Genomic DNA, 12,877 nt, shown 5'->3' with positions numbered 1-12,877 from the left:
GGATACAGAGGGCCCTAGACAAATTAGAGGATTGGGCCAAAAGAAATCTGATGAGGTTCAACAAGGACAAGTGCAGAGTCCTGCACTTAGGACAGAAGAATCCCATGCATCGCTACAGACTAGGGACCGAATGGCTAGGCAGCAGTTCTGCAGAAAAGGACCTAGGGGTTCCAGTGGACGAGAAGCTGGATATGAGTCAACAGTGTGCCGTTCTTGCCAAGAAGGCCAATGGCATTTTGGGATGTATAAGTAGGGGCATTGCCAGCAGATCGAGGGACGTGATCGTTCCCCTCTTTTCGACATTGGTGAGGCCTCATCTGGAGTATTGTGTCCAGTTTTGGGCCCCACACTACAAGAAGGATGTGGAAAAATTAGAAAACGTCCAGCAGAGGGCAACAAAAATGATTAGGGGATTGGAACACATGACTTATGAGGAGAGGCTGAGGGAACTGTGATTGTTTAGTCTGCGGAGGAGAAGAATGAGGGGGGATTTGATAGCTGCTTTCAACTACCTGAAAGGGGGTTCCAAAGAGGATGGATCTAGACTGTTCTAAGTGGTACCGGATGACAGAAGAAGGAGTAATGCTCTCAAGTTGCAGTGGGGGAGGTTTAGGTTGGATATTAGGAAAAGCTTTTTCACTAGGAGGGTGGTGAAACACTGGAATGCGTTACCTAGGGAGGTGGTGGAATCTCTTTCCTCAGAAGTTTTTAAGGTCAGGCTTGATATGCCCTGGCTGGAATGATTTAGATGGGAATTGGTCCTGCTTTGAGCAGGGGGTTGGACTAGATGACCTCCTGAGGTCCCTTCCAACTCTGATATTCTATGATTCTATTCTATGATTCTAGCCTGTGCTGTCATCTCTTGATTCCAGCACCCCAACAGAAATGGCAGAAATCTTGTGGAAATATCTGTTCTTATGACAGTGCTTCAGTTCTGCACCCTCCAATACTCTTTGGGTACAGCAAGCTCCCTCCTTCCCAAAGCCCACACTTACCATTTGCTGCCTCACGGAGGGGCGGCTAAGGGCCTTCAACCCTCTCCTTGACTATTCAGAGGGCGTTAGCCATATCATTCCCCGTGCAGGGAAGGAGGGGAGATATCAGGTCTGACCACTGCCCCTTCTTATCCAACAAGGTTTTCTGGGTTCCTTAGCCACCCTGACAGCCACACATGGGTAAATGGGGATCTCAGGATGGGTACAAAGTGAGGAGACAAAGGGCTTGGGGAAGGCAGCTAGAAAGGGTGGGGAAGAGCTTGGAGGCCCTCCATCCTAACCCTGAAATTTCCAGAGGTGGGGCAGCAGGGTTGCTTTCACCTCCTGAAAATACCAGTGGGGGCTAGGGCCATCACCCAGACACCCTGTGGAAGAAGTCTGGATTGGCTGCAGGGGTCGGCACCACCATGTTGCACGACAGACACTTGACAAAATTACCGTACTTAGTGATGGATGTTGTGGTGTGGTGTGGGAGGATGTCATTCATTCATTCAATTTTTTTAAAGATTACCATGGACCTCAGAATTTTTACCACGGACACTTGTGTCCATGTATAGACATGTTGCTGACCTCTGGTTGGCTGGGAGAAGGATGGCTACGAGTAACATAGGAACATGCTGCTATATGGGGCAAAACTACATGACAACAAGAATGGGTTGAAAACTGCATCAGTTTTCAGGCCTTGACAACTGATTATTCATATAGTTAGCATGTACAGTTCATCAGGATGCACTTAAAACCCCAGGTGGCTGAGTGTTAAGCAGGCCTTAAACCCCCCAGGCTTATTTAGAAATTTATCCCTTGTATTTGTGTTTAAAAATGTTGGCAACTATGTCTCATCAGCAAATTGGAGGTTGCTAATACTTTCCTAACTCAGTCACAGGGATGTTTCGAAGATAAATTCAGTGATGTTTGATCAGTTTGAAAAATTCATTAATCAGCTAATATGGCCATATAAGTACATAGAGAAGCTGTGGTGGTAGGGCCAGCCTGTCAGCCTTCTGTAAGTCCCACTGGACTCCCCAGTTAAAATGACAACAGGACAATGTTAGGGTTAGCAGAAGGTGTCGTTCTGTGCCTTTAAATATATAGGCAACTCTCTGGCTGCTGTCGGGGCAGTTATCTTTTTGTGTCTCAGTTTAGACACAGAAAGTTACTTATGAGAGAAATCTGTAAGGAACATAGGATTGCAAAACAGGAAAGAGGTCAGAGAAAGTGAACATATTTCCTGATTAAAAGAAAGGAAGAAGAAAGTCTAATGGTACAATGGAAGGGTTCCAGTTTAATGAAAAAGAGGAAGACTTTGAAGCTTATGTTCAGCGACTTGAATAATATTTTCAAGCAGATCTTACTCAGGACAGTGTCAACGGAGCTTTTCTTTTAGCAATAACAACAGTATTCATTTTAGGTTCCGTACAAGGGATGGACTGGGTATGGATTGGTTTCTATTTTACCAAATCTGATTCACCTTTGAATCTGCCTCCTCTTCAAGTAGTCCTTGCATGTCTCAAATTTTTCACAGGAGCTAATAAATTGTCCTTCATTCCAACTTTTCTTTTGTAAAGCCCTGCAGAAGGGCCCGTGGCATTTTCAGCATCCATACTTTGCAATTAGAATACAGTCTGCAAGACCTGTGGTGCTGTGTTGATTTTTAAAGACACTAGCCAGTCTACAACTAGTAAATATTTATACACCGAATTTTCATCAGTTCCTTAATACATCTGGCAAAACATTATTAAATGCTCTAACTGTTTTTCTGAAGAGATAGTGAAACTGTGATGCATGAAATTAAAAGTTCCAAATGTGAAAATCACACTACGAAACTGCTTAGAAAGACTGCAACACATGCCCTCAACTGATCCACTTCATAAACACAGACATCAACGGCAATTACACATCCAAGAGAAATGTGCCATTTGTGAACATGTCAAAAGAGCAGCAAAGCTAAATGTTGTCAAATAGCATAGGAGAATTTCTTCAGCATATGTAGTGTGTATGGGTGAGGCTGGAGACACAAAGGTAATATGATCACTGTTTATTTGCAGCATATCTATCATCTATCTCGATAGATTATACAGATAGATATAGATATACGTTTCAGAGTGGTAGCTGTGTTAGTCTGTATCAGCAAAAAGAACGAGGAGTACTTGTGGCAACTTAGAGCCTAACAAATTTATTTGAGCATAAGCTTTCGTGGACTAAAACCCACTTCATCGGATGCATGCAGTGGAAAATACAGTAGGAAGATATATACACTATAACGAGAATGATCAATTAAGGTGAGCTATTATCAGCAGGAGAAAAAACCCTTTTGTAGTGATAATCAGGATGGCCCATTTCCAACAGTTCATAGAATCATAGAATATCAGGGTTGGAAGGGACCCCAGAAGGTCATCTAGTCCAACCCCCTGCTCGAAGCAGGACCAATTCCCAGTTGACAAGAAGGTGAGAGTAACAGTAGGGGGGAGGGGAAATAAGCACGGGGAAATAGTTTTACTTTGTGTAATGACCCATCCACTCCCAGTCTTTATTCAAGCCTAATTTAATGGTGTCCAGTTTGCAAATTAATTCCAATTCAGCAGTCTCTCGTTGGGTATAGATATACGTGATATAGCCACTGTCTACTTTTTCTTGGGCTATTGTTCCGGCACATCTCTGTATAGTGTCTGAGCGCTTTGCAGGTTAATAAAGGTCCCTAGTGAACTTCATGGAATCTTTAGCTCTTTTCTCCCTTTTCTAATTACAGAAATCTTAATTGGGGTAGGGTTTTTTTGTTGGTTTGTTTTTGTGTGGGCAGCGCATGTTGGGGAGAAGCAGGGAGGTGTTTCTTGTTGAAAACATCCATCTGGTTCTGATGGGAAACCTGTATCAAAAAGGAAGCTATTTCAGTGTGACCGATAGATAACCAAATCTGGATTAGTCTAATCTCCTCTGGAAAATTCATTTCCATAGCCTGTTACTTTTCGCCAAAAATCTTTTATCTCTGACTCTTTTGCACTTTGTCCTGTGTGTATTGATCTTCATTAGAACAGAGGACAGCTATTGTCTTGGCAGTTTAGAGATGAAGTCTTTATTGTAGCTGATATCTGGCCTGTTAATGGCTTCGAAATTAGGACCAAGGCCTTAAACACCTTAGATACCTATCTTTACACTGTGCTCATCACTGTGGCATCTGAGGTCCTTTTTGCATTCAGCTGTGTGGGAGATATTGTTACAGCTATTGCATATGTATGTATGCTCAGTGTGATATTTGATGAGTATGTGTCCACATATCAAGGTTCAGAATTTTTGGGTTGGGGAGAGTTTCTTGTCTTCATGGTGTTTATATTTAAACATATACAGTTAAGTGTTTTGACTTTTAATTTTGTTCCCTTTCCATAGTTTCAGATGCTTCCTTAGAAGATTTTTAAAAATCTGTTTCTAATGGAGCTTGAAATTACTGTGGCTTTTTGTTTACGCCAGAGATCCATCAGCAGTTCTATAGATTCCCAGGGGATGATTCCTGTCACCTACATTAGCTTTACACTGGTGTAACTCATCTACTCCAGAAGAGCTACTTTTGATTTTCACAGGTAAAAGTTACAGAAAAAAAAAACAAACAACTTGAGTGCAACAAGTCTCTTCTCAGACAGTTATGGACTGATCTTACGAGGTACTGAGCACTTCTGGAAATATAATGCCCTCAGCTCCCATTGACATTAGTGAGGGTTGAGATTGCTTAGAAACTCTGCACCAGTGCTCAGAAACTCACTGGGGCCCAGATCCTGATCTCATTTACAAATTGGTGCAAACTGGGAATAACGCCATCGATGTTAAAACCTTTTCTAGATCATTTCTCTTGAATGGGTCCCTGTGTTCTAGATTGTATGAATTTTGTTGCCATGGGATTTTGAAGTTGTTGTAGCAACAGGAATTAGAGAGACAGGTTCACAAGGAACAAAATAAGAAGATCCTATATTTATTCTCCTTTCTCTCAACCCCCACACTGACAGCAGCAGCCATCCATAATCACTTTGCGTATGTTCTCTGTTGCTTTCTCTGTTTAACAGCTCACTTCATGATACCATTAGAACAAAGCCAATTTTTCCTTAATTGTTCAGTTGAGAGTGAGGAGAAGTTAAGAGGGTAGATGTAAAGGCGGGCCTATAGACTATGGAGAGACAGGATAAAAGAAGAGGAAGCAGCAGTTTCTCTAAGGTTGTGGAAAGACAGGAAGATGTAAAAGGAAAGGAAGAGATTGAGGACGACTTTAGTGCCTTATACCCTCACTCACTGGAAGGGAAGAGATGGAGAAGCAAGCCTCAGCAGCAGCTGATCAAAAAGGTATGCAGGGCAGGCTGGATATGACTAACCCCTCACTCGGTGAAATGTGTGCCTGTGCCCCTTTTCTACACACTACACATTACAAGTGCCTTCTCATTTCAGCAGTATCATCTACAGTGATATCTGTCTCCCGCTGATCCTACAAAGCCCCATCTTGACAAGCAAAAAGCGTGTATTTCTCAATCATGTTAGCTCAGTTGAGCTTACTTAACATGATTGGAAAGTCCTGCCAAGGTGCCGGCCAACATGGTTGGTGCCATTAGCCAGGTGTGTTTAAGGGGCTGTGTTTCAGGCAGTGTTCCCTCCTAAGCTGAAACATGGCCAGCTAACATGGTTTCAGACTGATCAACCTATGTCTTGACAAGGCTTTTCATTTGTGTTAGGCAAACTCGATTATAACCTTTTACCCTGTCAAATGGGGTCAGGGTGCCCAAACTGCGATAGCAGTAATAAAATAATACTTTATACATTGCTATAACACATTGCTCCAATGTGCTTTACAAACCTTGGTGAAAAAACTTAGGATGACAAATTTTGTGAATTCCAAAGCTCTTTACAAACACTAGTGAATTGGTTCCTGGCCAATGGGAGCTGCGGAGTTGGCGCTCGGGGCAGGCGCAGTGCACGAAGCTAGGGTTGCCAGGTGTCTGGTGGCTCCAGTCAGCACTGCTGACCGGGTCGTTAAAAGTCCGGTTGGTGGCACAGCTTGAGGTAAGTGCCGCCTGGAGCCTGCATCCCTGCCCCCCTCCCATGCCCCAACCCCCTGCCCCAGCCCTGATCCCCCTCCCACCCTCCAAACCCCTTGGTCCCAGCCCAGAGCACCCTCCAACACCCCAAATCCCTCATCTCCAGCCCCACCACTGACTCTGCACCCCCAGCCAGAGCCCTCACCCCTTCTCCGCAACCCCCTGCCCCAGCCTGGAGCCTCCTTCGCACCCTGAACCCTTCATTTCTGGCCTCACCTAGAACCCTCACCCCCAGCCCAGAGCCCATACCCCCTCCCACACCCCAACCCCCTGCCTCAGCTTGGAGCCCCCTCCCATACTCCAAACCCCTCGGCTCCATCCCCCAGCCTGGAGTCCCCTCTTGTGTCCCAAACCCTTCATCCCTGGTCCCACCCCAGAGCCCACACCCCCAGCCGGAGCCATCACCCCCTCTTGCATTCCAACCCACAGCCTCAGCCCGGAGCCCCCTCCTGCACCCTAAACTCCTCATTTCTGGCCCCACCCCAGAGCCCACACCCCCAGCTGGAGCCGTCACCCCTTCCTGCACCCCAATCCCCTGAGCCAGCCTGGTGAAAATGAGCAAATGAGTGAGAGTGGGGAGAGCAAGCAACATAGGGAGGAGAGTTGGAGTGCATGGGGGATGGGGCCTCGGATAAGGGGCAGGGCAGGGCCTCAGATGAGGGTGGAACGGGGCGGGGCAAGGGTGTTTGGTTTTCTGCAAGTAGAAAGTTGGCAACCCTACACGAAGCTCCAGTGGCCGCCCCTGAGCCTAGGAGTCGGATATGCTGGCTGCTTCCGGGAGCCAAGCGGAGCCAGGGCAGGCAGGGAGCCTGCCTTAGTCCTTCTGCACTACCAACTGGACTTTTAGTGGCCCAGTCAGCAGTGCTGACCAGAGCCACCAGAGTCCTTTTTCGACCAGCGTTCCGGTCAAAAACCGGATGCATGGCAACCCTACCAAACACTGCTGGGAAAGGTAGTTACACATTCTTGCATTAATACGTGGAATCCATAGCACAGACATCCTCTAAGCCATGACGGCTTTCAGTCCTACTTGGTTGTAATTGTTCAGCCAGGTGACACAAAGCTTTTTAAGCTTTTCCTTTGTGATGTTGGCTGTATAAGTAAGCTTTGTAAACATGAAAGAATGCATAAATCTCTTTTTTTAATGAAAGAAAAATCATGTTGGACTTTATCTTCTTGAAAGAGATTTACAATTCTTTAGATTCTTATGTAACCCAAATTAATTACCAGTTCTTCAGGTTTCATTCAGACTTTCCAGTGCATTGCATTAAGGATAACAAAGTAGTTGGCTAGGCTCTGGACGCAGACTACTCAAGCAGCAAGGCGAAGGAGCCAACTTCAATTTTGGTTTTAAAAATGCATCCCCATGCGGGGAGTGTGGCAGAAGATCTTCTGATGATCTATGTATTTTTTTCCGTAGTGAAAGAAAAATCAAATATTAGTGTAATACTCTTGTAAAGCCTGTCATCACCCCCTCTAATACACATAGAGGATAACAGACTTCTATTACTATTAGTTGATGGGAATTATTCCTTTAGTTCAAGGGGTAGAAGTCTGTGCTTTAGTACTGAAGGTCCTAGGTTCAAAACCCTCTGATAAATGGTGTGGGCCCTTACATAAAGGCGATCAAAATGGCTGATGTAATTAAACCAGGCCTTGTTTTATGAAAAAACAGGCATGAATTTTAAAAAAAACTTTACCTAGTTGTTTGCTCTGTTTTGCTGCCAGCAATTCCACATTTAGCTGCTGTTTACCCCTTAGTGCATCCAACACCCATTTCTATGTAATCCTCCCCTTCATCCCCACTTGGTAAATGTTTTATAAGGTCTCTTTCTCTCTTTATAATTGCAGAGCGGATGATAAAGATTCCTGGGGTGAAATACTGGGCCTATTAAAATCAATGGGAGTTTTGCCATTGATGTCAACGAGGCCAAGATTTCACCCCAGTAGTTTAAGTGAGAGAGCAGAGGTATGCAAGTGATAATCCTCCTGAAGGTACAATAGTCTTACATTTATATAGTGCTTAGGTCCTCACCTGCAAACAGTTGTGGATGAGGAAAGGTTAAAAAAACAGGGCATGTTTACTCTTGAGAAAAGAAGAGTGTGTGGGACGGGATCTGATAACAGTCTTCAAATATTTTAAGGGCTCTTATAAAGTTGGCAGTGACAACTGATCTTTATGTCTACTGAAGGTAGGACAAGAAGTAATGGGCTTCATCTGCAGAAGGGAGATTATACATAACGTTATACATTAGGAAAATCTTTCTAACTATACGTATAATTAAGCACTGGAATAGCTTTTAAGGTGGTTGTGGAATCCCCATCACTGGAAGTTTTTAAGAACAGGTGAGACCAACACCTGTCAGGGATGGTCCTGCCTAAGCTTAGGGGGCTGGACTAGATGACCTCTCAAGGACCCTTCCAGCCCTACATTTCTATGATTCTATGTGCTAAATGTGAAGCATGAGTGGTCCTATTGGTTTCAAGATGTATAGAACATCAGTGGGAATACTCATGTTTAACATTAAGTATGCTGATAAGTATTTTCAGGATTGTGGCCTTAAACTGATATACAACCTGCACACAGGTGTCTTATCTACCACTAAAATGCCACCACATCTGGGATTAGACATAACAATGGTTAAAAGTGCACAGTAACACTAAGTAACAGTTTAGGACAAGAAGTCCTAATTAAAAATGCAGTGTCAGTTTAGGTAAGTAGTATATAATTGCCCCAAGTTGGAATACCAAGATTAATAAAGTAACAAGAGAAGAGGTTCTGAAAACTGACAAGTGACACAATATGCACCTCAGCTGTTAGGACTCAGTCTGATAAGCTGCATTTTCTCTCATACAGCTATTAAAGATCACTGCTTGAAACTGTTCATCCTGAAAGATCCCTGGGGGGTGGAACCTCAGCCATGAAATGGAGAAGCCAGTTTGACCGACTTGTTCCATTCTTGGTTTCCTGGGCATCATGTCTCAGAATAATTGTGCTCCATTTTGTCAGGATTTTAGTTGAGGACTCCTTAAATGTGTTGCTTTAATTGGATCTCTTGCTCCTACAAAACGTGGTAACACCCTAGTGATTTCTGGACTGAAGGTTTTCGCTATTAGACATGACAATAAGAATCTTCAAGGATTTTACAAATGTGGCTTAGTGTACAAGTTTAGCTATGCTGCCTCCTTGCATCACATCTCTCTCTTGTCTACAAAATATGCTCTTGACCACATCACCCTCTCTTTGAGTCCTTTCACTGGTTTCCCTTACCTTCCACATCAACTTCAAGTTCTCATCCAAAACTCATGCCTATCTCTGTATTTCCCCCCATTCCCCTTTCTGCCTATGTTCCTTTCCAACCCCGCTCCTGAATATCCCATTTGTAACCTTCAGCACCTTCTTCCATGCCTCTGCTTGCACGGGGAACTCTTTCTCTTACTCTAATTGAGTCTTAACACTCACTTCTTTCGTGAGGCAAATAAACATTAACTCCGTGGGATTAGCCATGATGGTACGAGTTACATATTTAGCTCCCTGTTGGAAACTCCTTTGAACATGGACAACATCTTCCTCTATATCTGTACGACTGATAGTGCTGAATGTACACTGAACTAAGTTTTATTTGCTGAAGTAGTTGTAATCAGAATCTCACAGAGGAACAAGAATATTTTACAAGTTACTAATGTATGGGGAATGGGATCATCAATGAGCAACCTTCAAAATGGTTTAAGAGCTGGCCTCTCTAACTTTAGGGTTCTACAAACTGCAGGGCGAACATTCTGGAGTGAAAGGAGGAGCTGGTTTATTTCTAAATGACTGTACCTAAAGCTGAGGGGTTTGGATACAATGGCATGGAGAACTGTAGAAAACCAAAGCAGATAAACAAGTGGGATCGTTAATCCTAACTGAAATAATTGCTTTTCCTGGGGAAGAGTCACACTAGATATATCCACCTTGGGAGTCCTTTGTTACCATCTGGGTTGTCATTGCTGACAGACTTGCACTGAAAAATTCTGAATACGGGAAAAGCCTCATTTTACCTAAAGGGCTCAGTTTATGCTGTATTCTCCTCTCTGCAGTGATACAACATGTATTTTGTTATTAATATCACTTATAGGAAAGGGGAGATTCAGGTGAAGAAGATTTAAGCTGGGCATGTTCTCAAAACCATTGATTGCAAAGTACAACTATGGTTAGAGGTGGGAATCTAACTAATCCTGAGGGTGAGAAAAATGATCATAGTTTTATAATTTTACAGCAATCAGTGTACCAGGTGCCACACAGTAAAAATAAGAAGACATGCTCCCTCCCGTGAACAACTTGCAGCCTAATTACAGACATGACGTGAAGGGGTGCAGATGGGGGAATGGAACGGTAGAAAGGAGTTGGGGAAGAAGTACTGGGATTACAGAGACAGGGAACAGGTTTCAGAGTGGTAGCCATGTTAGTCTGTATCAGCAAAAACAACGAGGAGCCCTAGGTACAGAGAAGAGCTATGAGGATGATCCGAATGGTGGAAAGTCTACTTATAAGAGGAGACTCAAAGAGCATGGCTTGTTTAGCCTAACCAAAAGAAGTCTGAGGGCAGATATGATTGCTCTCTATAAACACATCAAAGGGAAAAATACCAGGGAGGGAGAGGAGTTATTTAAGTTAAGCGCCAATGCGGAACCAAGAACAAATGGCTATAAACTGGCCATCAGCAACTTTAGGCTGGAAATTAGGCGAAGGTTTCTAACCATCAGAGGAGTGAAGTTCTGGAGCAGCCTTCCAAGGGGAGCAATTGGGGCAAAAAACCTAAAGTGACTTCAAGTCTGAACTTGATACGTTTATGGAGGGAATGGTATGATGAGACTGCCTACAATAGCATGTGGCCCACCGGCGACTGCCAGTAGCAAAAATCCCCAACGGCCAGACACAGGACACTAGATGGGAAAGGCTCTGAGTTACTACAGAGAATGCTTTCATGGGTCTTGCCCACATGATCACCATTTTTGGGGTGGGAAAGGAATTTTCCCCCAGGTCAGATTGGTCAAGACCCTGGGTTTTTTTCACCTTCCTCGGCAGCACGGGGCACCGGTCACTTGCAGGTTTAAACTAGTGTAAATGGTGGATTCACTGTAACTTGAAATCTTCAAATCATGATTTGAGGATGTCAGTAAGTCAGCCAGAGATTAGGGGTGTATTTCAGGAGTGGGTGAGGTTTTGTGGCCTGCAATGTGCAGGTGATCTGACTTGATGATCACAATGGTCCTTTCTGACCTTAAAGTCTACGAGGATAACAAGCTAGTGACCAAGTCTTGCTCTGTTTCTGCTATCCATTGTAGTTGGTGGAGGAAGGAGGCCCCTGGAGCCACATACCTGTGGAGAAGCATGTCTCAGGAGCAGTGGATCTCAGTGCTATAATCTGAGTCTGACTAGGGATAGGAGACTCTTCTGGATCTCTCCCTGTATCACTACTATTCCAGGCTGTTGCTAGGAACGTCCCTGTTGCTGCTTAGGGCTGGCTACCGGTAAACAAGAAAGCAGCATGATTTTCAAGTTGTTTATTGGGGGAAAGAAGAGGGTTGGAATGCAAATAATGGTTCTCTGTAGAATTAACTGTGGTATAATTAATATTAAACAATGTAAGTGACAAACCTACTAGCAAAAAAAACCGGGGAGTTAAAATGCACACACCTTATTCATTTGTATGTCTTTCCTAGGCAATATCCAGAAAGAAAACAAATCAGAAAAGGAAGAGAAGTAAAGTAGATAATCCAAAGAATACACTGCAGGGGAACAAACAGCAAGATGCAAACATAGCTGTTCATTGCCCCAGGGATGGGAAGAAGACACTCAAAAGCAAATGGACGGTTTCCGCAAGGTTCCAAAAATGGGGTCCAAATGCCTGTGTGTTTTTACCTGTACCAGAGGACACGTTTCTAGAGGACATGGTGGCTGAAAATCCTTGCTATAAAAGCAATTCCCAACAGAAACCTGAGCAGTACTGGAAAAATGCTGCTGCTTTAATACCTCCGTGCATAGGACACTCGTGACCTGCCAAACTAAGCCAGCTATTAACTATCCTGACTTTTCTGGTGTCGTCTTAGGTGACCACATCTATAAATGTTTATTAAACTGAATTAATAAACGGCTAGTGAAATATTTGTGTTGTGTCCTTCAAGAGTTTACCGTGATTACTGACCCATTATCTTCGGGTGTTCAACAGTAGAAACTGTAATAGTTTAAGGAGAAAAGCTTTTTCCACTCTACCCCTGTTTATAACTTTTCTAAACCATCACCATCATGGCTGCAGTTCCGTGCGCTTGGTCTTTGCCTGAAGGTGAACTTTTTTTTTGGGGGGGGGGGGGAGAGAGAAGAGGAAACTATGAGGAAAATCCTTTAAGCCATTTATGAGGAGCTGAAGGATATTTTCCCCCACTGTAAAACAAAAAATGTTCTCGCTGTTGCAGGGAGGCTTTACTCAAACATTAAATGTAATGTTTTACCTATATTTAGTCTAAGTATGCAAAACCATGCGGGGTGTAGAAGACAAACATTGTACACAAGCAAATACTTCTCAGGGCAGATGGATTGAGAAGTTGTGTAAACCTTTAAGGGGTTATCTTAAAGATGGATGACCATGTGCAGTTGTGTAGATCTGCTTTACCTCATAATAGAAATTCTTAGTCCACTGAGCTGAATGAACCAAAAAGGCTGGGGGGGGGGAGAGAAGAAGAGAAAGGATCCATATTGGAATTGTGGAGGGCATGTTGTGTGGACTAAGGCTTCAATACCTCAAGGCTCATAAGCCGGCACTAAATGTTAAG

General features: G+C 43.7%; 1 protein-coding gene across 1 annotated transcript in view; it reads left to right on the top strand.

Annotated features, from left to right (window-relative positions):
* DOK7 (docking protein 7) overlaps nt 1-11,792 on the top strand; it is a 160,207-nt gene extending 148,415 nt beyond the window's left edge. Inside the window, exon 13 of the mRNA XM_074951771.1 lies at nt 11,771-11,792. The gene's annotated coding sequence lies outside the window, so the exon portion shown is untranslated. The remainder of the gene's footprint in view (nt 1-11,770) is intronic.
* The last annotated feature ends 1,085 nt before the right edge of the window (nt 11,793-12,877 follow it).

Source organism: Natator depressus, chromosome 4 (genome assembly GCF_965152275.1).
Source record: "Natator depressus isolate rNatDep1 chromosome 4, rNatDep2.hap1, whole genome shotgun sequence".
In the NCBI taxonomy this organism is placed as follows: domain Eukaryota; kingdom Metazoa; phylum Chordata; order Testudines; family Cheloniidae; genus Natator; species Natator depressus.
Note: the sequence above shows the minus strand (reverse complement) of the source record. Positions and strands in the feature narration are given on the sequence as shown.